The following is a 26,468-nucleotide window of genomic DNA, read 5'->3' as shown; positions in this document are numbered from 1 at the left end:
AAAATAGAGAAAAGCCTAAACAAGCATCCTAGTGAGAAGCTGTGCTGTGCTAGGTAGGGTACTACCCACAGTGTTACTCTGTATTTCTGTACATGCATGCTGGGCTTGTGCCCTTACAGTTCAGAAATACATGCCTTTTTTTCAGTGAACCTCAGCATATGTCTATGTTTTGTGGCTAAATTTACTTGAGCAGGATATGCTTCAGTGTTCTTTTCTATATACTAACCCTAGTGGAGGGAGAAACTTAAATATGACTTGATTTCTTTTCATCCTCAGACTGTTTTTATAGTGCATCCCTGTTCTACTTTGCTTTCTGTTGCTTTGGTAAAATGCTGATGAAAAACAAGTTGGTATGGGAAAGAGTTTATTCCATCTCAATGCTCACAGTCCATCATGTAGGGCAGCCAGGGCAGGAGCAGAAGCAGGAACAGCAGCAGAGCCCATGGAGGAGTGTTGCAGATCGTCTTACTCTCACGGATGCTCATTCAGCCACTTTCCTTATACCACCCATCCTGTGTAAGTTAGTAATCAAGAAAGTGGCCCCACAGACATGCCCACAGGCCAATCTGATGGGGGCAGTTCTGCAATTGAGGGTCCCTCTTCCCAGCTGTGTCAAGTTGATAACCAAGATGAGCCATCACAAACGTTTCTACAGCTTTCTTTCCCCATTCTCTTCGGATTTCAGTTACTTGTGGTTGAGTTTCTCACTGTGATGCTTAGGCTCTTCTGTATTTTCTGTCTTTTTATGTATTTTTTCATTTTCATGTGAATATTTCACCTAACTAGAGTAAATATTTGGAACATTATAGTTGAATCTTATGGCAAAGGCACAGTTAATAACGGAAATTTCCAAACTGTATTCTAAAGTATCTGTCATTTTGGTTTAGTTTCTGTTGCCTACCTTCTCATCAGCATTTGGTAGTGTCAAGGATTTGAAGTTTTGGAATATAGCCATTTCATAATATACATGCTATAATACACAATATTGTATTACAGTAATATATTGTTATTTCATGTTCTGAGAAAGTCTTCATATTACTGTGCCTTTTTGAGCATATTTCTTGACATTTGTGTCTAAGAATTTCAGTGCCCAAATCATCTTTGGTTCCATTTCTGTTGCCTAATTTTTTTCTTCTCTTTTTGGTTCTTTTTTTTTGACTTTGGCTCCTGTAATTGTTAACTGACTGGATACTATGTACAAATAGTAGTGGAATTACTGGTAGCAATATCTGCACCAGAGTACTTTCTTTTATGCAGGGGACAGGCAATCTAGGATCTGGCAAGAGAATTTGCAACATAGTTTTAACTTTCTGTTAATTGGTCTCTTAGAATTATTTTATTCTTAGGACATTGCTTCTGAGAATTTTTTTGGTAGGAAACTGCTGCCTTTACCGGAGTTATTCATGATTCATTTATTTACTATGTTTACATTGTTGTGTCTGCATGTATGCCTGCAAGTCAAAGAGGGCACCAGATCTCATTATAGATGGTTGTTAGCTGGGAATTGAACTCAGGCCCTCTGGAAGAGTAGACAGAGTGCTCTTAACCTCTGAGCCATCGCTCCAGCACCCCCCTCCCTTTTGCTTCTTTTAGCACCTTAAGATTGCCAACAGCTCTGCTGTTATTATAATGACTGCTTCTTTGTCTTTGCTTATTTGTTTGGGAATCGTAAGTACTTCAGGGGTAGAGTGGCATAGAATGAAGCTCTTTGTCTCTTTCTCCAGGATCAGTCCATGTAAATTCACATTGCTATGGTGGCTTTGTACTTCAGACTTTGAGCCTTTAAACCTTTCAAACTGTCAACTTTTAATCTTCACCTTCTGGGCCTCTCAGTTACTCTTGTTTATGAGCTTAGAAATGGCACAAAGCAAAAATGGTTGAGACTGTTGTGTTTGCCTCTGCTTCATTGCTTTTCAGAATAGTAACACCTCCAGGCTACTTCCCTGGGATGTTCTTTGATTTAAAAAGACAGCACTTGCATTATTAACCATTTGCTTTTTTATAATCATTATTTTTTTTCTACTTAATTTAAGTGACATCTATTGGCAGTTATAAACTAGAATATGTGTATTCATAACTTGAAAAATCAAGTGAAATGAACAACGTTCTCTCTTTTCCTCTCTTTCACTCTTTGGGTTTTTTATGTGGTGTATAAAATTAATCAGGAAAATAGAAGGGACAGGAGGAAGGGTCCAGCACTTTCCGTCTTCCCACTGTCATCAAGTGCTGGTGATGCTCTTATCCCAACTTTTAAGAAAGAGAACTAAGTAGAAAGGGAAGACAAGGGTACACAAATATGACCTACTAATTTTCCTCCAACCAAACCCACCAGTATACTTCTCTGTGTGTGTTAGCATCCAGGCACACCTTGGCCCTACCCTGTGGAAACCTGGCACAGGGCATCACGTCCTGTGCTCTGCCTCATGCCTCCTTCAGCAAATCCTACCTGCCTGCGAGTCAAGACACTAATGGTATGCTGGCATGAGGTGGGACTGGGAGCGTGGATCCCATGGTAAGGGACAGATACACCATCATACAGGATTTACTGAGAAGGAAGTTTACTGGGGAAGGGAAAGGAGGGGGGAGAGAGAGAGAGAAAAGGAGGGAGGGAAGAAGACCATGACCTGCCTCCTCAGAGAGAGCATGAGTAGGTGGGGCTTGTCTTTTAAAGGGACAGGGTACTGTCTGCCATGCCAGCGGGCATGGCACAAGGCATGACACACTGTGCCAAGTTCCCAAGGGGTGGGGCCAAGGTGTGCCTGGATGCTAACAGTTTGTCACTTACTAGAACTTGACAATATACCTAGCCAACACTAGCTGCTGGCAATGGGAATAACATCACTAGGTAGAATATTCATGAATCCTTTACTGAGATATCTTACCAACCAAATGAAATTAAGGCTGTATTAGCAAGGAAGAAGTTGGAATGGCCTTAGGGGAAGCAGACATTGGTGTTTTCTATATAAATTTTGTCCTTAAATATAATTATATATTTTTAAGTTTGATAGATATCCTAAATACTATGTCTCAAAAATGAATTTGTTGGGGGCTGGAGAGATGGCTCAGAGGTTAGGAGCATTGCCTGCTCTTCCAAAGGTCCTGAGTTCAATTCCCAGCAACCACATGGTGGCTCACAACCATCTGTAATGGGATCTGGTGCCCTCTTCTGGCCTGCAGCATACACACAGACAGAATATTGTATACATAATAAATAAATATTAAAAAAAATGAATTTGTTTTCTTTTAAATGCTTTTTATTGCATGTGTTTATTGTGTGTGTGTTTATGCATGGCATGTTGTGTATGAGGAAGTCAGGATAACTTGGTGGAGTCAGTTCTTTTCCGTGTAGGTTAGAGGGAATCTAAACTCAGGTCATCAGGCTTGTTGACAAGTGCCTTTACCCACAGATCCATCTCACCAGTTCCAGAGAATTTTATTTTAATACACCTTTTGAATTGGGAAGAATATTGTACAAGGGGAAGTAAATGTAGTTGGGTATTTTTTTTTCCCACTTTTTGGAGGCCCGCCACCCAGCTCCCAAATAAATACACTAAGACTTATTCTTACTTATGAATGCTCAGCCTTAGCTTGGCTTGTTTCTAGCCAGCTTTTCTGATTTAAATTATCCCTTTTCTCTTTAACTACATTTTGCCTCTGGGCTTTTTATCTTTCTTCATTCTATAAGTCTTTCCTTCTTACTCCATGATCTGCTGTGTAGCCATCCTCCTCTCTTTTTACTCTTCTTGTTCCTCCCTCCTCTTTCATCTCTTGAGTCTAGATTTCTCTTCTTATTTATTCTCTCTGCCTGGCAACCCCACCTATCCCTCTCCTGCCTTGGTATTGGTTGTTCAGCTCTTTGTTAGACCAATCCAGTGTTTTAGACAGGCAAAGTAACACAGCTTTTATGGAGTTAAACAGATCAACATAAAAGAATGCAGTACATCTTTGCATCACTAAACAAATACTCCACAGCATACACGAATGTTAAACATCCTAAACTAATATTCCACAATAAAATAATGTATGAAGGTCCGGCAATAGGAATTATCTCTGAAGCAGCAAGTATCCTTGTGAGATACACTGTGTTCTTGTAGACAATGAGATATTACCAACAGCAGCAGAAAGGAGGGTGTTTAGAAGAGGTAGGGACCTTTACCGTCATGAACTCAGACAAATGTAAGAAAAGGCCTTACTTTAGTGAGAGCTCTAAAGAGTTATCACAGCCAATGGTAGAACACACAATTGGGAATAAGTATTTTTTCATAATTTAGTATTTGGTTTTTAGTTTTCCAAGACAAAGCCCCACAAAACAAATAAGCAACAGCAAGAAGTCACTGGAAAGTACCCAACAATGTTTTGCAGTGTGGTGAGTAGCCTTCAAATTGGAAACCTGAACTACATCTTGATTCAGCTAATTCTGTAACCTTTGGCAAGTCAGCCTTTGCATGCCCCATGTTTTCCTAATTAAAAGTAGTAGTCACTGAATGAGTGCTCTGAGAATTAAGTGCATTAGGGATCTTTACCCAGATGATATAAATTGATCATTAAAAGAGTAGTTTATTAATGATAGAGAATCAGTTAAGAGTGGCTGTTTCTGTTTTCTCCTGTATTCTTTCCACTTGGATGTGCTAAACTCTTTCATCCTCATATAAACAAATTCTTCTTTGAGAACATTCAAGCAAGGTATCATTTACATTTCCAGTATTTCTGATGAAAAGGATGTAGGCCTAGATATGGAATAGCTTGAAGTAATAAGAGAGAACTTGCTTTGGGACTCTCTACGAGATAGCTGTTTTTGTATAGCTTATAGTTTATAAATCCTTTAAAAATATACTTACTAATCTCAAAAATAAAGTCTACTAAAAGTAAATAGTAGGTGCTTTAAAACAGATAGTTATCAAAAATAGAAGTATTGTTAGGAGTGATGACTGCTAGTAATACATGTGGATGGATGGCAAAAAGATGTGGCTGTATTTATATTAAGTACAGCTAATTTGAAAGAATATTTTAGTCAATTAAAACTTTTTGGAAATTGAAAACATTTTCATTGCAAATAACAGGAAGAAGGGCCAAGCTTTTGTTGCACGGGGAACCATATGGTTCTGCCATTGCCAGTGAAGCACATGGTTATACATCAGTAGGACTTAGAATGATTCTTAGCTAGTGCAGTCTTCAGGTGAAGTAAATTAATGATTCTCAGTGTAGGCAACCACAGACTTTAGCAGGTTTAAGCAGTTGCTTTGTGTTGTTAATGTAGTTATACTGTTTAAAAAATGAGCCTGTGTATATTTTTGTCTTGTCTGAAATGTTTAGCTGGCAGTTGTCAAGAGATCTTTAAAGTTTTGAGATTGTCTAAAACTGAATGTTAGAGTTGAGAAGGCTTACTCCTAATTGTCTTAATCTTTTTTTTGTTATAGTTGTTGTTGTTGTTTAGAAAACCCTTAAAATAGTTCAGAAATGTAAGATGCTTTAATTGTTGAAACTTTTGGGACGTATGATAGCTGGGATCGGAATACAGTTATTATCTTACTCATTTCTCAAATATAGGTTGAATGTTCTTTATTTGAAATGCTTAGAACCACGTTTCAGATTTTTTTTATAATGTTGAGGGAGCAGTATTTGCACCTATATAAAATGAAATTTCTGGGCAGGAGACTCATTTAAGCACAGAATTTATTTTTACACACAACCTGAAGATAATTTGTATGGTATTTGCAGTATGCCTGTTCCTTGTCTGTGACTGACTGTGACTAGCATGAAGTCAGGTGGAGAATTCCTGGTTTGTTTCTGTTTCATGTTGGTTCAGAAAGCTTCAGGTTTTATAGCACATTAGATTTTGGATTTTGGAATTAGGGATGCTGTATCTGTATATCAGTACATGAACTTTAGAACTCAAATGATCTGTGACATTAGACTCGGAGGTTCTGAGCGATTAAAAGAGGTTAGCATTCAGATATCAACCATTAGGTTCAGCTTCAGTAAAGATGTTCATGCTTTCATTTATATTGTATTCATTGTGTGTGTGTTAGACAGGGTTTCTCTGTGTAGCCCTGGCTGTCCTGGAACTCGCTCTGTAGACCAGGTTGGCCTCGAACTCATAGAAATTTGCCTTCCAAATGCTGGGATTAAAGGCATGTACCACCACGTGTATTCTTTTTGGGTTGAATATTCTTAAATCTTCCTCCATAAGAACTATAGGAAGGAGTGCTAGGTAAAGCAGATGCAGAGTGGCCATTCAGGATGACAACACATATGCAGCAAGTCCTGCAGATAGAGCCTGGCATCAACATCATGAAACTGGCATCTAAGAAGGAGGCTCATGTTATCCAGGCCTTTAGCTCTTTCTGGGTAAAATCGTTGTGCAAATTTCTTTTGTATAGTGAGAAATAAAATAGTCTACTTTATTCCAGCCAAAGAAACAAGGCAGCTCATTAAAAGATACATAGAATTCAGCAATTAAGTGTTTATAAGAATGAAGCAAAAGGAAAGCCACCTGAAGTGACAAAATGTAGAAAAGAGACCAAGAAATAAATGTCACCAACATACTTAACACTTTAAAAATTATCTTATTCTATTGTGTGTATTAGTGTTTTGCCTGCATGTATGTCTGTGTACCCCATGGTGTCCAAGCTGGCCAGAATAGGGAGTCAGATCCCCTGGGACTGGAGTTCTGGACAGACCAATGTGAGCTGCCGTGTGGGTGCTGGGAATCAAACCTGGGCCCTTTGGAAGAGCAGACATTGATTTTACCTATTGAGCCATCTCTCCAGCCCACCAATACACTTGAAAAATATATTACTTAAAATTGTCAAGCATGTATATAATTTTAGTCATTTTCCTCTTACTCCCCCTCACCCCCTCATGAAGCCCTTCTTTTCCAAATAGTGTTCCTCCAACTTTTCATTTCTGCTTCTTGTGTGGCTAATTTAGTTAGGGTTACTTGAGTGGCAGATTATTACTGCATCATGGACATCGTATCAGTGGCTACACCACTAGACAAGATGGTATCTTCTCCCAGCAACCACTGTCATTAGTTCCTCAGAGAGGAGGAGCACCTGGTAGGCTCCTCCTCTATCCATAATGAAATGGTAATGGCCCCAAAGTATAAATGAGTTTGTGTTTAGGCTCAGATGTCAGCAATCTCACATCAGGGACATCTGTCTGATGAAAATCTATTCTCATGTATCTTGTATAATGACTCTAAGAATAATCTGTACTACATGAAAAAAACAATACATGCTGTTAAGCAATCTTTTCTATATAAAGGATGAGCCTCATGCCTAGTAAAGACACATTCAGATGTTATTCCTTTGAGTCTTGTGTCTGCTTGTCATTTTCTGACTCCTTACCCACCTATTCCTGAGACCCTGTCCTATCAGTCCCAGTGCCCCGGTTAAACTGGTCCATCGCAGGCTGAGGCATTCAAGCACGTTGGTGTGTCCCTCTGAATTTGGTTTCTTTATTGAGAATATAGCATGCACTCTATACTATTAGCTACAGTTCCATAGAAAATGACTATGGCAAAGCGAAAGACCAAAGAGAGCACTCTATTCCTAACTCTGACAAAGTGATGCTTGGACGAGTTCTCCCAATGAGAGAGAGCTTTTACAATTCCCTCATCATATACTAAAAATCTAAAGATATACATGGTTACACATACATTACTCATATTAGAATAGTATTCTCAACGTTATTAAAAGAGTGTGACAGAAAGATTTAAATCAAACATATGTGTTGAGTGTCATTCTAGATACCTTTTATTATTGTAAGGCTTGTTTTTGCAGATTTCAGGAGACAGGTAATATGGAGTCCCTATGCAAGTTCGAGCCAGTTCTACAGTACTAGAACAATAAAATTGTTAAAGAAGAGAGAAATATTATAAGTTATTGCATATATACTACAGCAGATTCAATTTGACTGAGGACATTATATCAAAACAATACTTAATGGTGTTATGTTACCTATTAAGAACTCAAGCAATTCCAAAGTCTCCAAGCTGCACTGTCCCATCTTTGGTTAGAAATATGCTCTATGATTGAGAGAGAGAGGCAGAGAGACAGAGAGAGAGAACAAAAAAAGCATCATTTCAGTCCAGTTATTTGTATGAGATATTGTTTTTTGGAAAAATTAATCCAATTAAACATTACTCTAGAATAACTAGATATTCCCATGAATACACAAAAACTAACTCAAATTGGATTACAGACTATAAGAACTACAACTATAAACAGGAATAAACCGTCATGCTTTTGTAATAACTTCAAACAAAAACTGAAAGGAAAGAAAAATTGGCTTTTGTTAAAGCTAAAAACTTTGCACACCGTACGACACTGCCAATGAAACAAAGATGGGGCCAGTGAGATGGTTCAACTGGTTAAGGTGCCTGCTGCCAAGCCTGACATCTGAGTCTGACCATGATGAAAGGAGAACCAATTCCTGACAGCTGTCTGCTACCCTCTGCCTGCCTGCCTTAGCAGATGTGCATACCACACACACACACACACACACACACACACACACACACACACACACACAATGCAAACAGACTTTTTAGTAAAAGAAAATGGATACCCACAGAATGAAAGAAAATTATCTGTATTTGAAACAGATTTTATAAAAACTTATTTTATGAAAAAAGTTTATGCATCAACTGTACCAAAAAAAAACCCAGAAAATCAAGGCTGCTATGGTAGAACATGTCTCCCTAATCCTGGTACCAGAGAGGCATTGGAAAGAGATCTAAAACTCAAGATCACCCTTGGCTCAAAAGTCATGGTGGCCTACGGGAGACACTGCCTCAATACCCACCTCCCAAAATGACAATAGTGCACTTTGTTGTTGCTTTTAGACAGAGTCTCACTATGGAGCCTTAGCTGGCTTGGGATTCATTATGTAGACCAGGATGGCCTAGAACTCACAGAAATTTACCCACTTTTGCCTCTTGAGTGCTGGGAATAATGTGTGGACTACCACACCAGGCAAATAATCCAGTTTTAATACCAAAAAGCACATGTTATCAGAGTTTCATTTAAATGTCCTGAATACAGATATACAGACAGAAAGACCATCAGTGGTTGCAATGGTCTCCATGGATAAGGAATAAGTGTGACTGGGAACGGGCACACGGTACTCCTTTGGAGAGAAAAAAATTCAGTATATATACTAAAGTCAGTAAACTACATACGGATGGACAGACGGACAGATGAGGAGAGGGAGAGAGGGAGGGAGAGGGAGGGAGGGGAGAGAGAGAGAGAGAGAGAGAATGAGAATGTCTGTATTTGTTGTAGCATCTGCCTGAAGGTCACAGGACAATTTGTGGGTGTCAGTCCTGTTCCTGTACCATGTGGGTTCCAAGAACTGAACTCAATCAAGCTTAGCAACAAATATCTTTACCCAATGAGCTCTCTTGCCATTCTATGTATATTTTAAACAGATAAATTTTATAATAGGTAAATGCATTACAATAAAATTTTTAAAAGATAAATTTGGAATAACCCTGCCCCCTCCCAAAAAAAATCTGCCTAAAATTCTAATTGGCTTAAATATAACAAATTAACCTTAAGCATTTCCAACAAGAGTCATGAAACACCCTATTTTTAACAATTTGCTCAATTATATTTTATTTATAAATACAGTGTTTCAATGCTTCTGGGATCTATAACACCTGGTAAGAAAAAAATTAGAAATATTTTTTTACAGATTCCTAAACTATGAAAGAGTACAAAAGCAAGTTAATTCAATTCTCCCAGCAGCCCTTTATGTCAGCCTGCCTCCACTTTGTTCTAGAGAGATTAATGTGCCGAGAATTATACTGTATGAATGCCAAAAATAATTGCCCACTTCCTTTTCGGCTAGAAGGGAAGACATATGTGTGCGGAGTGAGCTGAGAAAGACAAGGGAGGGGGAATGGATGAATAGAACAAGGGGCAATACAATCACCTACAAACACAGCACCCTGAAAATAACTGTTTGGCCCAGTGAGCCCTGCATTTGAAGCTAAGAAGATGAAGACCAAGCGGACTGGAAAAATCATAGACAGAAAACACCCATTTCGTAGTTATTAAAACTGAAGATCAGGTTTTGTGACTTCCCTACATCCCACAGGAAAACTCAACTCGGTTCTCCTGACTCTGAGACCTGTGGGCTCTCAGCTTTGTCCTCACCATTATCTCACCCACCACAGGCCAACTAGAGGCCAAGTCAGTGTTTCTTCCGAGCGAAAAGGAAAGCTTCATCATATAATTAATCTGCTGCCCTATTTACTTTTATATAGTGGTGGCCAAATACCAGACAGAAACCATCTAAATGGAGAGAAGCTATTTTAGCTCACTGTTTCAGAGGGTTCCACCATGATTATTGTCCCCGAGCACTGGCACAAGACATCACTGTGGAAGAGAGTTGTTCACCTTTTCACCCACAAGAAGCTGAGAGAGAACCCAAAAAAGCGACCAGGCCAAGATACAGCCCCCCACGAACAAACGCCCAGTGACTGCAGCTTGGCTCTGCTTCCTTCTTGGCACCTCCTCCCATGAAGGGATTCATACACTGATGGGAATCTGTCACCTTCCCAAAATACAAGAGTTAACAACCGAGACCTCAACATAGGAGCCTATGGAGAGATCTTATATTCGAGCCGTAATGTCTCAAAATCTAAAGGAAGTTTATTTCTTATTTCCACCTGTTTGGGTTTTTAAGTTTGTTTTGTTTGTTGTTGTTTATACAAAGTCTCACTATGTAGCCCTGGCAGGCCTAGAATTCATGAAGACTCACCTGTTGGCCAGGTGTGGCCAAGTGAAGACAACGTTTCCCAAAACTGACATGATAAAGAAAGAAGTACATGCCTTCCAGGAATATTACCTGAGATGTAGCAGTGTTCCTTGAACGCCCTGGTAGATTCTAGCTATGGCTTCTGAAGCAGACATCTGCTAGTGTTGCTCTGTCAAAGGACGTCTTTGACACATGGCTTTAATTTCTTGATCTATTTTCTGTCAAATAGGAAAAAGTGTATTAGGCTGATATGACATCTGATGTTGGTGAGAAGATTGCAGGTTCATTGTAATCCGTATGAAGGGATCTTTATCATTAACAGCTAACGTTGCAGCTATACCCGTGACTCTCTCTCTTCCCACATTTAAAAATGTCATGGCCTGGAAGTCCTGTGGGGGGAATTGAGAGGGGAAGGGACAGCGAGGCCAGAGAAGCATGCTCATCTTGTTTCTGGGAAGGGAGCATGGAGAAAGAATGTCTGCTATGCTGGCGTCCTGAGAGGCTTTGAGCAGATACATGAAAAATATAAGCACACTTGGTGACATAATAATGACAGCTTCTTATCCTCCAAAGACTTCAAAGTCTTCTCGTGTATATTATCTCATTTATCTTCTCAGCATCCCGCCAAAGCAGTAAGACATATAATTATCCCCGGGTTTCAGATGGGAACGGGGAAGGGGGAGGACTAGAGAATCTTTTGCCTCTAGTGTTAACTCAAACCAGACCTGTAAATTCCCAGTCTCAAGTGCTCTGATAAACCTTACTGTAGTGTTTACATCTTTTTACATGTACATACATGTGTCTAATCATTTTTCTTCAAATTTCGCTCTTCCTCCAGTTGTCATGATACTGGTAAAGGATTGCAGCGTGTATCCAGTTGTTCCAACTAGAAATATAGAGGCCACCCTTGACCCCCCTTTTTTCTGTCTACCTCTTTCCTTAAACAAGCCTACTATCACCTGCCCAAACACATTTCAAGTCTACCTACTGCCCTGTGCCTTCTGCTATGGCTCGGATGTGGTTTGGTCTCTCCAAAACTCATGAGGACTGGTCTTTGATATAACAGCCCTGAAGGACCTTTAACAGACCTTTGAGTCATGACTGAATTAACGGCACTCTAAGGGGACCGAGATAATGCTGCAGGATTAGCTACCCCATGAAAGTGGATGCTTTAAGTCAGCCTTGTCCCTTTGCGTCCCGTGCTCAGATGCAGCACACGCCTTACCAGAATCCATGAAGATAGCAGGTCTCTGCTCCTCCCATCATCCAGAAACATGCGTCCAAATAAAACTCTCCTTTATAAGTCCTACCGGAGCTAGAGAGAGTTCAGTCGGTAAATCGCTCACTGTAAGCGTGAAGAGTTGGGTTCAACTCCCGGGACCCATGTTTAAAAATAAGTAAATAAATAAAATCCATATGTAATGGTGCATGATACTAAACCCAGCACCAGGGAGGAGGAGATAGGTAGACGCCTGGAGTTCGGTGGTCAGCCGACCTCCTTGGTGAGTTCAAGGCCAGTGAGCAACTCCATCCCAAAAGAAGGGGACCTGGAGGTTTTCTCTGGCCTCCACACACAGAACATGTTCACACGTACCCACACACTCACATGTGAGCTCATGCACATGCTAGTAAAACCAAGCAAAGCACCCAGACTCCATTGTTCTATTAGAGCAACAGAACACAGACTAGGACTCCGTCACACCTTCATTTAAGCCATTGTCACCTTTTATCTCTGCCCTTCTAACCAGCTCGCTCCTTCCATTTTCGCCGCCGTAGCTTGCCCTGACTGTAGTGATATCTCAGAGCAGGCTACAGAAGATGTCACTCCCTTGCTCAGGCTCATTTATTTCTTCCCTTCAAAAGTAGAGTGAAAAGTGAGCATCTTCCCTTCTCTCAGACCTTATGCCACCATATTCCACCACAACACGTCATTCCTCTTTTTCATGGCACATGGCTAATCCCCCTCTTCTCTGTTTATTGCCTGCCTTTGTCTGAACATATGAATGCTGCCCAGAGCACAGGGTGGGGCTGTCTCTGTTACCGTTAGACCTTTGACAGCCAACTCATAATGGCGATCAGTAATTCTTAGCTGAGCAATCAATCCACTAGGGTTCTATTTACAGCTATCCTGAGGCGATGTATGCATATATATGTGTGAATACATATGGATGGATGGATATATGTGTAGTTTTTCACTGTCCTATAGATTGGAAACCAGACAGGCTATATCCCCAGTTTCATTAAGCATCTTTATCATACTCTTTCCATCAATAATACTTCCTCTTCAATTTCATAGTGAAACTGAGGGATTGGCTAAATGAATACCAGCTCTTTCATACCGACTATAAATTTAATGTCAGTTTATCTTCACGTGAGGCCTTAGTTAGCAATGTATTCATCTTAGTACCTTAGTTCCTCAAACAGGCAAGAGAGTGCTGTTACCTCAATGTTTCTTTCTCTGATCCCTCTTCTTCATCCTTTTATCCAGAGAGATGATGCTTATCTGGGATGCTTAAAAAAATCTTCATTGATTCTTTGTGGATTTCATATTGTGCATCTTGTCCACCCATCTTCCTGTCACCCCAAAACCTCCCCTCCAAAACAAAAGAAAATTTAAAAGAAAAACCAAAAATGAAACCAAATAAACAAAGCAAAAAGAAAAAAAAAGAAAGGAGAGAGAAGAATGTCACCATGGAAGCTGTAGTGTGGCCCAGAGGGTTACACAGGTCATCCTTTGGCCCTTTCATCTCCCCTCGAAAGCGTTCCAGGCCTCTGGCCTCTGCTACATCATCAATAAAGGCTCTCGCTGGGGCTCCTCTTAGGTTTCCTGTTGTTGCCCTGTGTCATGGAGAGCCTGCTGTTTTGGATCTGCAGGCCTGGCCCCTTTGCCTGCTCCAACCGTACATAGATGAGGTGGATGATAGGGTGGGTCAACCCACAGCCCTGATTTTGGGCCTGGGTGGTAGCTGGGTTGGTTAGTCTACCAGCTTTTTATAGTGAGATATTATTTGTGTTTTAATAAATAAAGCTTACCTGAAGATCAGAGGGCAAAACAGCTGCACTAGTCAGCCATACAGGCCAGGGAGTAGTGGCGCACACCTTTAATCCCAAGACTCAGGAGACAGAGGGAGACAGATCTCTGTGAGTTCAAGGCTACCTTGGGCTACACAAGATTGATCCAGAAACAGATCCAGGTGGTGGTGGTTCACACCTTTAATCCTGGCACGAGGGAGGTGGAGACAGGAGCTCTATGGCAGGGCAGAGAGACGAATATGAAGGGAAAGAGACAGGAAATCACTGGAGTGTGGACTCTGAGGATTCATGGAAATAGGATCTTTCCCTCTCGGTCTAAAGATTTGCTAGAGGTAAAAGATATCTCTAGTGGCTGGATGCTTTATTTTCTGAGCCTCAGGTTGAACCCCAATGTCTGTCTCTGGGTTTTTATTATTTGTGCAACAGCTTTCCGGGGGGGGGGGGGTCCTTAACTTCGCCAACCTTCCAATCCTAATTCCTGCCCTGCTCGTAGATCTGCTTAGATAGTAACAACTTGCCCAGGCCCATCGCTTCAAGTTACTTGATCTTTTAAAAGATTCTTTAAAGGAAAATTTGTTTATTTTCATTTCATGTATACACTGTTTGCCTGCTTGTATGCATATACACCATGTTGTATGTAGTACTCATACCGACCAGAAGAGGGCATCAGATTTCCCCAGAACTAGAGCTGTTTTAATCGACCATGTGAGTACTGGGAAAGAAAACCTAAGTCTTCTGGGAGAGCAGCAAGTGCTCTTAACTGCCGAGCCAGTTCCCAGAGTACCTGCTTCATAGAGATTAAATCTAGCACCACCCACTAACTAGGTGACTGTGGGAAAGTTTCTAAGTCTTCTGTGTCAAAATGTCGTCTGTAAAAAGGGCATGAGACTACCTCAAGGGATTGTGGCAACTGTATGTAATTTTTTTAATGTTCAGAATTACACCCAGCATAAGTGTTAATAAGTGTGGTGGTTTTAATGAGAATGCCCCCATAGATTTGACGGCTTGGTCACCAGGGAGAGGCAGTATTAGGAGGTGAGACTTTGTGTCACTGGGGGTGGGCTTCGAGGTTTCAAACACTCAAGCCAGGCTCAGTGTCTCTCTCTTCCTGCTGCCTGTGGATACAGACATAGAATTCCTCCAGTGCCATGTCTGCCTGCCCACTACTATGCTTCCCACCAAGACAGCAATGGACTAAACCTCAGAAACTGTGAGGCAGCCCCAATGAAATGCTTTCTTTGATAAGAGTTGCCATGGTCATGGTGTCTCTCCACAGCAACAGACTGACCAAGACAATGAATAATAGGTTTACGGGATTATTTTCCCCTTTTTATTTGTGTTTTTGAAAAGAGACCTTGTTATGTAGCTAGCCGTTCGAGGCTAGTTCGATTGAGTTCCTCTGTCTCCCAAATGCTAGGATTAGAGGAGCCCACAAAAAAACCTCCAAATAGCTCCCATTTTTATTGAAGCCGTAAGTCTAATCTCTGTTGACTAAATGGCTACAGATCGATTTTCTGAGTTTAATCTTCCTTATTTATACCAATGGATATATTATCTACTGTAAGTTCATGATCTAGTGGATGATATATAAACATTCTTCCCAGCATTAAGAGTTTATTTCCATCCTAATTGCATCAGGAGCAAAGCAGTCCCTCTTGTGAGAACCCACGTGGCCATGAGGTGCGGCAATTATCAGGTAACAGGGCTCTTAGAGTTAGACAGGCCCAGAAAGGCTATTTTGGTCTGCAGAGGTGGGAAGATGGCGCCGACTTCATTGTCTGGCGAAAACTCTGAGCAGATGTTTTTTTTTTTTTTAATTTGTTTATTTATTATGTATACAATATTCTGTCTGTGTGTATGCCTGCAAATGAGAAGAGGGCACCAGACCTCATTACAGATGGTTGTAAGCCACCATGTGGTTGCTGGGAATTGAACTCAGGACCTCTGGAAGAGCAGTCGGTGCTCTTAACCTCTGAGTCATCTCTCCAGCCCAGCAGATGGAGTTTTTATAAGCACCTCTTCCCATGGATTTCAGTTCAGTCAGAAAGGAAGTTTGGGGGGTGGGGGGGGGGGGCGCTAGGAGAGAGTCAAGTGAGAGAGTAGGAGGCAGCCGAACTGCTTCTTCTGCCAGCCAGCCTTTCTGAAACAGGTCTGAACATTTGGGGAGCTGTGTTTGACAGCAGCATACCTGGGGAGAGTCGGAGTTCTCGAAACTGACTAAGTCTAACCCAGCGAGCCTCCGGGGAGGGTTCCTAGGGTTGAGCTCAGTCAGAATCACTTGAGGGGCTCATTAAACGTTTGTTCTGATGCCCAGGCTTCATTGCTGGAGTAGCTCCAGCCTGGCTTCAAGAGTCAGGTGATTTTTAACATAGGTGACGCTGGGAATGTCAAGTGGAGAAACACGAACGCAGAGTTCCCCCAGGAACATCACTGGAGAAGTAAGTCAAGTGTTGAGCAGCGGAGCTAGACCAGAAAGGACTATACAGCACTTGGGCTTTGTTGAGAAGGCGTTGGTGTCTTGGAACGAGGGGTTTGCCAAGAAAAATAAGAGTAATTGAGTGCTATTACCTCCTTTGATTCCAGCCTGCATCTGCGCCCTGCTCATCTCAGCCGGTGCTATCTTGTCTTAGTCAACATTGAACACACTTGTGAAGGAATCTTTTCAGGGGAAGCTAGAATACTGGCCTGCCCAGACAGAAACACATTGCTGGACACAAGCTCCCGCCAGGGCTCTGAAAGTGCGTGGGAGCCACATACAGCAAGCCTCAGAAAATAATTTTGCTTAGTAATATTAAATTACAAGGAAAACATTTCCCTAATATATTTTCAGTTCCAAGTTCACTTGAAAATAACGTTTACCTATGTGAGAGAAAAATAATAGGATTTCTTCATTTCTATTAGAAATACTTTATCTTGTCAAATTCCATTATTACTTGAAAAGTTAAATCTTTGAAGGAGACTTTTTGCTTCCAAGAAAATGTCACCTAATCCGAGCTGTTAGGGAGAAAGTCGATAAATATCCATCGCTTTATCATCTTTGGGAAATGAAATTTCATAATCTTCCCCGGTAAACTGTCTTTTTATATTAAGAATTATTTATCAGCCTTCTTTCTTCCTGATAAAATTTAAAGATAAATGTAGACCTTCCTAAGGCCAGCGAGTAGGTCGCTTTAAAATGCACACATAGAGAAAATACAGGAATGCACTAGAGAGGAAACAGTTAGGAGCCAGGGCTTCTTGATGTTTAGAACCTTTTTTGTTTGTTTAAATTAGGCAGGGGAGGGTGTGTGCAGGTGCCGGCAGGTGCCCGATGTGGTCCCAGATCCCCTGGAGCTGGATTTGCTCTTACAGGTAGCTAGAAACAATATGACATTGGTGGTAGACACAGCTCAAGTCTCCAGCAGGAGCACTACACTCTTAACCATGAGAGAGAGAGAGAGAGAGAGAGAGAGAGAGAGAGAGAGAGAGATTTCACTGTGTAGTCCTGGCTGGCCTGAACTCAACGTGTAGGGTCTGCTGGCCTGGACTGCTTGGAAATGCCCCTGCCTCTGCCTTCCAGGTACTAAGATTAAAGGTGGACCACCACACTGGCCCTCTCTTCTTTTTGCTTTCCATCCTTCCTCCTTTCCTTGCTTTTTAAAGATATTATGGGAAAGTTGTGGACGTGATCAGATTACCCACCCTAAGTTTTGGGTAAAATAAAGCAGAAACCTATATTCTGTCTTGTCACAGGAGAAAAGGTCTCATCGGAACCTTTTGCTTTGTTATAACTAACTCTTCACCTCAGCTTTTTCCTTATCCTAAATAAAGCACATGACTATCCACACGAGCTAGCCCACTAATGACACTTCACTTCAGCCACATCTTCCTGAAAACTAGCCTGAGGTCATTATTTTTCTTCATCCCTTAAAATAAATTTTCTTATTCTTTTTCTGTTCCTTGTTCCCCTCAAACAATATTACAAAAAATTTACTACCAGCATTTACCTTATTCCTCAGAATTTCAGGTCTTACAAGGTAGTGGTTCTCAACCTGTGGGTCGCGACCCTGTGGTTTGGGTGATCTTTTCACAGAGGTTGTTAAGACCATCAGAAAACACACATATTTACATGATGAATCTTCACAGCTGCAAAAATCACAGTTATGAAGTAGCAATGAAAATAATCTCATAGTCGGGGGGCTTCAAAGCATGAGGAACCACATTCAAAGGCCACAGTGTGAGGAAGACTGAAAACTACATGTACATGACTCCTTTACACATCTCTTGAAATTTCATGGAATATATGAATTAGGTGAGCAGATAAAGTTTAAGAGGGAAATTTGAAAATCATTTCTTAAAGCAATCAGCATAATTTAAAAAATAAAATTTTCATCATGATTTAATGGCACATAAACTAATCCAATAGGCTAGCTGATACGTTTATTATGAAGCACTTCCTATGTGTAGTATATGTAATAGAAATACCGAAGACCTCATCAAAGAATTCAGTAATGGTTATGGTACTGAGTGAAACTTAAACAGAGCAATATAGAAAATAACATTTGGTTATTTCACTCAAAATAATCTCTTTTCCTTGTGATTCAAATGAGCGGCGATAGAATTTTGTTTTGTTTCCTTTAATCAGAATTCAGGATGTTAACAGTCCAGTTGACAATCTTTCTTTGACAGGACTGTGGAAGACTAAAGACCAAGACAGTTTCCTTCTTTTCCATGATGCTTTTGTGCAAAAATGATGATTTGCATAATTTCCTTTCAGTCTCAATTGAATTTCTGAAGCTATTTTTTCAAGTAAGCGTTCACACGTCTCCAGCATACATCATCTGTCTCGCTTCTCTTTCTCTTTCCTCTTCTCTGTTTTTTTTTTTAATATTACAATTATCTTATAACAGGGGCTGTCAAATCTTTTCCCCCCAAGGATTCCTTTCTTTTGGAAAATGAAAAAGAGCTGCGCATATTGTTATGTGTAGTTGTGTGGATGTGGTGGAGGGTTAGGGAAAGGTTAGATGTTCAAAGCAATTATGGCTGACTTGACAGACATATTGGAAGAAATGTGATCGGGGAAGAGTTTTAAAATTATATTCTTGACTCTAGGAAAATAAAGGAATGTTTAGTCAAAACACTGGGACAAATAGCTTCTGGAGACCAACTATGAAATACCAGGGAAGTAGGGCAGGGCTCAGGGAAGGCCTTATTCAGACCGCATGTATCCATAAAGTCCACCGACACTCACAGGCAGTTGTTGCTCTGACTAGGGGAGTCAAGTTTTATGTTTATGTAGTAAATGTATACTCGGCAGGAGCCTCTAGGAAATCATATGAATTGCCAAGAAAAAGTCCACAGTGAAATATTATTTTGAAAAAAATTTCTGCTTAGAAACACCAAAGATGCATGCTTTGTTGTTAAATTGAGGGTTTTTTTTTAAAAAAAAAGTGCAATAAATTTAATCTACGTGGCACTCAGAATGTATAACTGATACATTTTATAACAATTCATAAAAATTTTACTTGCAATGTAACTAATTTTGTAGAGCTTCAGTTATTGAAATCTCATAAGGATTTACAAAACACAGTTAAAGCTTCATCTATCCAGAATCTCCAAATAGTGGGTCACTCTGGCTTCTGTTTTGGATAAAGCAAACCAAGGGTAGCACGTGTCCCTCGGCTCTGGAGCAGAAGACACTGAAAACGACAGTGTTTCCAGCTTCCTCTGGGCCATGATCACAAACACCAGCCATGGCAGGAGTGGAGTAGGGAACTATGGACTGGTGGTTTAAGTCTTGGGTGGGAAGTTTTACCTTTGTAACTTTGAGATTATTACTGTGACCTCTGCAAACTTCAGTTCCATTGCATAGAAAGTGTGGATAACGTCTTCTACCACGTAGGCTTCAGGGAAGCTTAAAGGAAATGATACATTGAAATCCTTAGTGTATTTTAACACGGCCATGTTAGAGCTCAGGAAAACTTAATTAGTCCTAGTGTTAGTGCTGATAGGATTATTATTCCATGGGAACATCTCTTACTAATATCATATTTTTATTGCTTTGTCTGTTGTTTTGGTTTGGTTTGTTTTTGAGTCAAGATCTCACTATGGAGCTCTGGCGACTTGAAGCTCTCTACGTAAACTAAGCTAGCTGACCTCACACAGAGCCGCCTGCCTCTGCCTCCACACCCTGGGACTGAATGCATGCATCATCACACCAGCTCTAGAATTCTATGTTTATAAATATTTGTACTTACTATCTTTTTTTTTCTCTTTCCTTTTTCTTTTTGTACCATTTGCGCAGGAACCAGAAGCTTCTAACAGAGTGAATTTACAAGCGTTATCTAGGAGGAGTCCCTCAGGGTCCCTCTCAGCAACGCCATACTGTCCATATTCTCCACTATAATTGACCAACACTGCACACCCGTCTCCCACGTGTATAAACTAGTGCACAAGGTGAGAGGATGCAAGAAACCAGGAGGCAGGAATAAAGGTTAACCAAAACAAAGGTGCCTGAAAAAGACAAAAAAAAAAAAAACCCACTACTTTGGCAAGCCAATTAAAAAAATATAAGTATTTTAAGAGTGGTGGTGCATGCCTTTAGTCCCAGCACTTGGGAGGCAGAGGCAGGGAGATTTCAGAGATTTTGAGGTCTACAAAAGTGAGTTCCAGGCCAGCCAGGGTACCCTGTCTTGAAAAACCAAGTGTGTGTGTGTGTGTGTGTGTGTGTGTGTGTGTGCTGTGTGCATGCATGTTAAAAGGGGAAAGGAGGGGGCTGGTGAGATGACTTGAAGGGTAAAGGCACTTGCATCAATCCCGATAACATGAGTTAAATCCCTGGGATACACATGGTGAAAACAGAACCGACTCCCACAAAAATGTTTCCTTGTCCTGTATGTGTGAGCACATGCACACAAAATAAATCAATATAATGTTTTAAAAAGAAGATCTAGAGAAGAGATAGCCTGCGTTGCTGAATAACACTGATCCTAGAAGCCATCAAACAAAAATCCCAGCCAGTGCCAGTCATGAGACACCTCCTTATGAATTGTTGGCCAGGGAGGTACCAGAAGCCCACAAAAATAATATAGACTCTTGTCAATTCTCTTGGTTTCCCATCAAAACTAGGTAATAATACCCTATTACTGGAGCAGGAGAGATGGTTCAGAAATTAAGAACATTGACTGCTCTTCAAGAGGTCCTGAGTTCCAGCAACCACATGGTGGCTCACAACCATCTATAATGAGATCTGACACCCCCTTTGGGCATGCAGGCAAACATACAGACAGAACACTGTATACATAATAAATAAAATAATCTTTTTTAAAAACCCTATTACTGAAGACATCATACACTTTAGATGCAAGATATTGAGATATCTATATCTGAGCTAGAAGCTCCCTGCCATTGGCTAGCTTTCATAGTGCCAGGAGATATATGCAGGCTTCTGAGGCAGTGGTGGTGAGGACAACTCAACAGTCTTATGCCACTATGAACTCTACGAACTACAATGCCGACCTGTCGGGAAAGATGAACCCATTGGTACAATAGTGGTATAGCTGTAATGATAGCCACCAATTACTCTCTGATTAGATTTAACATCCATAGATCCTAGGAAAGAATGTACTACTGTGCTTTAGCTAGATGACGTAGACCAAGCAGCTTTCCAAATATTTATGTTTATACACATAGGAAAATACTTTTCATCATTAACCAAGGGAATTTATCTTAGCAACCAATGGTGGTAAATTCAGAGACTAAGTAGCTACACAAGGTACTGAGAATAAGTGAGGGATGAGTGTTCTTAATCAACCCTCTACAGCTCAAAGAACATTGTGGAAGAAGGAGCTAAAAGAATGTAAGAGCTGTAAAATGTTATCTTCAGGGCTGTGGAGGTCTGCCCCAAAAATGTGAGTCTGTTCCATCTTGTCTGAAGGTCAGGGAACTGACCTTGCTCAAAGTTGTTGACCCCAAGTGTAGCTACCCACCCTCACCTAGGGTGTGGTTACTTGGTGTTTTGGACATTAAGATGGGCCTTGCAGGTAGATCTTCTACACCCTGACAGGAGGTCAGAGAATTCAAGCATACTTCTGCTCCTTCTTTTGAATTAGGAGGTTTGACCTATGGAGTGGCTGCCTACAGGATACTTGGTCTAGAGGTGGGCTCACTGCCTAAACAGAATGACTTCCTCTTGATGCCTTGATTAATGGCTTGATGTCTCAAAGTATTGAAGCAAATAACTGTTCGAGTTGTCCCTTGCACCTTGTTAAAGCATCTTTTGCCTTCTCCCCTCTGTTGTATTGGGGTATAAAAGTGTATGGAAAATCAACCACAGGCAATTTCAGTAGTCACTGGAACTCACTCTCGATACTATACTGTGCTTCTGTTTTATTATTTTTACTTGTGCTCTTCGTTCTCTTTACTTAAGTTTCTAATCCCCATGCCCCTACTCTGGTAACTGGTATCCTTGTCAAAGCTGATCCCTGGCACAGGACATGATACAGCCATTGCAAACATGAGCTCATTGGAGCTGCAGGTGTCTGCACTGGGCCCACACAAAATTGGGCTTTTTAAGAGTCAATCATGGATCAAAGAGTTCTCGGAGCCCTACCTCCTCCCTACTGAACTACTGGGTAATGAAGGGTTCTGAGAGAGGCGACGTCATCATTTTTCCATTTTATACCCACTGCAGAGCCCACCAGGCTCCAATGGATAGCTCCAAAACCACAATCACACAGATAACCCTGGTTAAATCAGTAAGTCACAAAGACAAAACAAATAAGAATGGGGAAAGCAATTTGTAAGGAGGAAGGGTGGGGATAGACAAAGGTTAGCATGAGAAAAAAAAGGGTAGAGATTGAGAATTCTCAGAATGCCTTATATACATGCATGAGGTTGCCCAATGGTAAATGTAATAAACCAGTAACAATACAGTGTAAACAAGCTAGAAAAACTAGGTAAATAAAACAATCAACTCCTGAGTCATACACACACTTTTTAATTCTAGCAGTCAGGAAGTTGAGGCAGGAAGATCACAATTTCAAGGCTCCTCCAGAGTATATAGTAAGTTCTAGAACAATCTGGACTACTGGAGCAGGACCCGGACTTGCACACAACAAGCAAGCCCTGCTCTAAGTCCTTATCCATTCTTAGCCAGTGTGATGGTTTGAGAGAAAATGTCCCCCCAAAGGGAGGGGCACTGTTAGGAAATGTGGTTTTGTTGGAGCAGGCATGGCCTCGTTAGAGGAAGTCTGTCAGTGTGGGAGTGGGCTTTGAGGTCTCCTTTGCTCACGCTTCACTCAGTGTGACGCTCAGACCATTTTCTTCTGCCTGCTTGTCAAGATGTATGAACTCTCAGCTCCTTCTTCAGCACTTCCTTCTCCAGCACCATGTCTGCCTGCACGCCCTTGTCCCACCATGATGATAATGGACTGAACCTCTAAAACTGGAAGCTGCCCAATTAAATGTTTTCCTCTGTAAGCATGTGGCCATGGTGTTCTTCACAATACTAGAAACCCTAGCTAAGACAGCCATCTCTCTTGATTTTGGCACGCTGGTCTTCACCCGTGCATTTGATCTCCATCCTCACATGTTTTTCTCTGAGCTTGTTAGTTACTTGTCCTGCTTCCAACTGCTGGTTTTCTCAGATTTCATCTTCTACGTTGGAGCTTGGCAGTTGATCTACAGATGATACTTCCCACTGTTTTCACAGTAGTGTTCTTCCTTAATTAGTTTAACCAAATGGGCAGAGTTTCCGCGATCCAGGTACAAGTTGTCACATAGAGTGATAGAAATTAGTCAAGATGGTACAATACCATCCAAATGATTTCTCTTCTTCTGTCTTTGTATAAACTTTTCACCCTAATCGATGGAACAGCCTATGTGGATTCCTTTTAAATTTTTCTATGCATTTATGTAAGCATATATAAATATATATACACACATATATACTATTTTTAAGCAAGAGGATTCTATTGTATCTATTTCTCTGCATATTTTTCTTCCCCTTTGGAGGGGAACACATGCACAAACCTGTACATATAGACCCACATACAAATATATGGAATTCTTGTTAGTCAGCTGGTATAGCCTTCCAGTAATAGTTACATTCTTATCTATGGCATAGTTAGAGTTCATTCATTATCGTAATAGTTAGCTGTCATTCTAAATGTTGGTTTTATGCTACTAAAAACAAAGATGGAATAAATATTCTTGTTTCTATTTCCTTCTCTAATAAATAGATCCTACAGAGTAGAATGTCTGGGTCAAGATGAATGGTTATTTTTTTATGGATTTGCCAAGTTCACACCAGAAAATCAGAGGGCTTAGCCATATTCCATCAAAGTGCGAGAACACTCGGCCAACATGCCCCAAATAACCCATACTGGCTTTGAAAAATTCATAATTCTGGTAGGTCCTTTATGATATTTGATTAACATTTTAATTTAATGTTGCATTAAATTGCATTATCTTGACTACTGCTAAAGTACCTTTTTTGGCCTATTTGTCATTGCAGTTCCTTGTTTGAATTTGTTAGCTTTTTATTCTTAGTAACAAAATAGTCTATGCATTAAAACATTAACTATTTATCTGATACTAGCATTGCTAAAGTAAATTGGCAGGAAGTCTTTTCACTTCTCTGTAATTTCTTAATTAAAAAGAATTGAAACTGTCAAACTTACAGAAAAGTTGAAGTTACAATATGAAGAATTTTGATATTTCTAAACTAATTGAAAGTAATTTGCTAACATGATCTGTCACTGATGCACATTCATTTATATAGCCATAGAATTCCCATCAAAATTGGGAGATGAGGGGAAAAGAAAAGCTCAAGGCCGGGCAGGGGGTGGCACATACCTCTAATCTCAGCACTTGGGAGGGAGAAGCAGGCAGATCTCTGTAAGTTTGAGGCCAGCCTGGTCTACAGAGCTAGTTCCAGGACAGCCAGGGCTGTTACACAGAGAAACCCTGTCTCGAGAAACCAAACAACATAAATTGGGATATGAGGGATGGACAGATGGCTCAGTGGTTAAGTGAGTTTACTGTTACCACGAAGGACCTGGGTTTGGTTCCCAGCACCCACATGTCACTCTCAGCTGCTTGTAACTCCAGTTCTGGGGGACCCTATGCCCTCTTCTGACCTCCAATAACACCTACACACAAGTGGAACAGATAAACTCATGCCGGCACACCAGCATTCAGGTAAATTTTTAAAATTTGGAATATTAGTATTCCCTTATTGACACAAGTAGATTTTGCTAATAATAATTTCCCTCTGTAGCTGTTTTTTTCTCTTTGTTCTTTGGGGGCCCACGACCCAGCCCCCAAATAAATGCTCAGAAGCTTATTCTTTCTTACACATGCCTGGTCTTAGCTTAGCTTATTTCTAGTCAACTTTTCTTAACTTGAATTATCCCATCTACCTTTTGCTCCTGGACTTTTATCTTTCTCTATTCTATATGCCTTTCTTTACCTCTTACTCTGTGGCTTGCTGTGTAGCTAGGTGACTGGCCCCCAATGTCTTCTCTCCTACTCTTGTTCCTTGATCTTCTCTTCCCATTTCTCTTCCTATTTACTCTCTCTCTGCCTTCCAGCCCCACGTATCCTTTCTCTTTCCTTGCTATTGGCCCGTTCAGTTCTTTATTAGACAATCAGGTGTTTCAGGCAGGCACAGTAACACAGCTTCACAGAGTGAAACAAACACAGTGTAAGAGAATGCAACATATCTTTGCATCATTAAACAAATGCTCCACAGCACAAACAAATGTAACACATCTTCACCTAATATTCCATAACACCCATCAATATACTTCAGAGCAAAGTCCCAGTCCATGAGGAGTCACTGAATTGCCTGTAGATGTCACATGCCTTCATCTGGGCAGTTAAGTCTCATTCTTGATTGTTTTTAAAGTGTCTAGACCAAGTAATTTTGTATAATCTGTGTTGAAAATATTATTTATTATTTCCGCATTTTTGAACAAAGCCAACAAGAGAGAGCCCTCTTCTGGGACAGGGAAGCGTGGACAAGGGACAACCACAGCCCACTCTATGTTTCTCTTGCCTGCCCTGTGGCCCTGCGCCTTCTCCATCACATTATCAGACTCTGGTTCTTTCTTTGTGCGGTTTTTGAGCCTTCAGAAACTTGTTGGGTCTTCACCTGTGTGCGGGCATTCTTACATGTCAGCCGACCTGCCCTTCCTGCTTTCCTCCTCACCTCCTATTTGTTAATTTAGATCTTTATTTTCTCTTCCAATATTTTGCTTGTTTAATTTTGGTGGTGTTATAACTCTTTAAATTGAATTTTATTTTTCTCTATATTCTTTTAAAAAATAAAACATTTAAGGCTCTGAGTTCCCAATAGGGATAATTTAAGGCTATGAATTTCCAATAAGGATAAAGCATCGCGTATGTTTTGTATGGAGTTTCCTCCATTATTGCTTTCTGTGAGGTTGGTAATTTTAGGTTCATTTACATTTTAGTAAAAGACTGCTTTGTACCATTCCTTGTAATTTCCAAGTAATTAAATGGCTTTGAATGGAGTCTCTTTTTACTGTTTGTTTCTCCCATCCCCCTTCTTCTATCATAAGCTATGATCAGGAAATATGCCCTAGAAAATTTCCACTTTTATAAATTGTCCTAGAATGTCCTTTGAAAACACAGACTGGATTAATTTTTTGTATGTGTTCTAC

At 40.6% G+C, this 26,468-nt stretch overlaps 1 protein-coding gene across 2 annotated transcripts in view; it reads left to right on the top strand.

Moving 5' to 3' along the window:
* Positions 1 to 26,468, top strand: part of LOC121462479 (H(+)/Cl(-) exchange transporter 3-like) — a 29,230-nt gene that overhangs the window by 2,335 nt on the left and 427 nt on the right. Inside the window, exon 1 of one of the 2 annotated variants that reach the window (XR_005976330.1) lies at positions 24,031 to 24,189. The exons of the other annotated variant lie outside the window; for it this stretch is intronic. The gene's annotated coding sequence lies outside the window, so the exon portion shown is untranslated. Of the gene's footprint in view, positions 1 to 24,030; positions 24,190 to 26,468 lie in introns of those variants that run through there. 2 annotated transcript variants of the gene reach the window in all.

Source organism: Microtus oregoni, unplaced genomic scaffold, assembly GCF_018167655.1.
Source record: "Microtus oregoni isolate MIOR12 unplaced genomic scaffold, Mior012 000025F_ref0000491, whole genome shotgun sequence".
Taxonomy (NCBI): Eukaryota; Metazoa; Chordata; class Mammalia; order Rodentia; family Cricetidae; genus Microtus; species Microtus oregoni.
The sequence above is the reverse complement of the archived record's forward strand: the minus strand, read 5'-3'. Positions and strand labels throughout refer to the sequence as shown.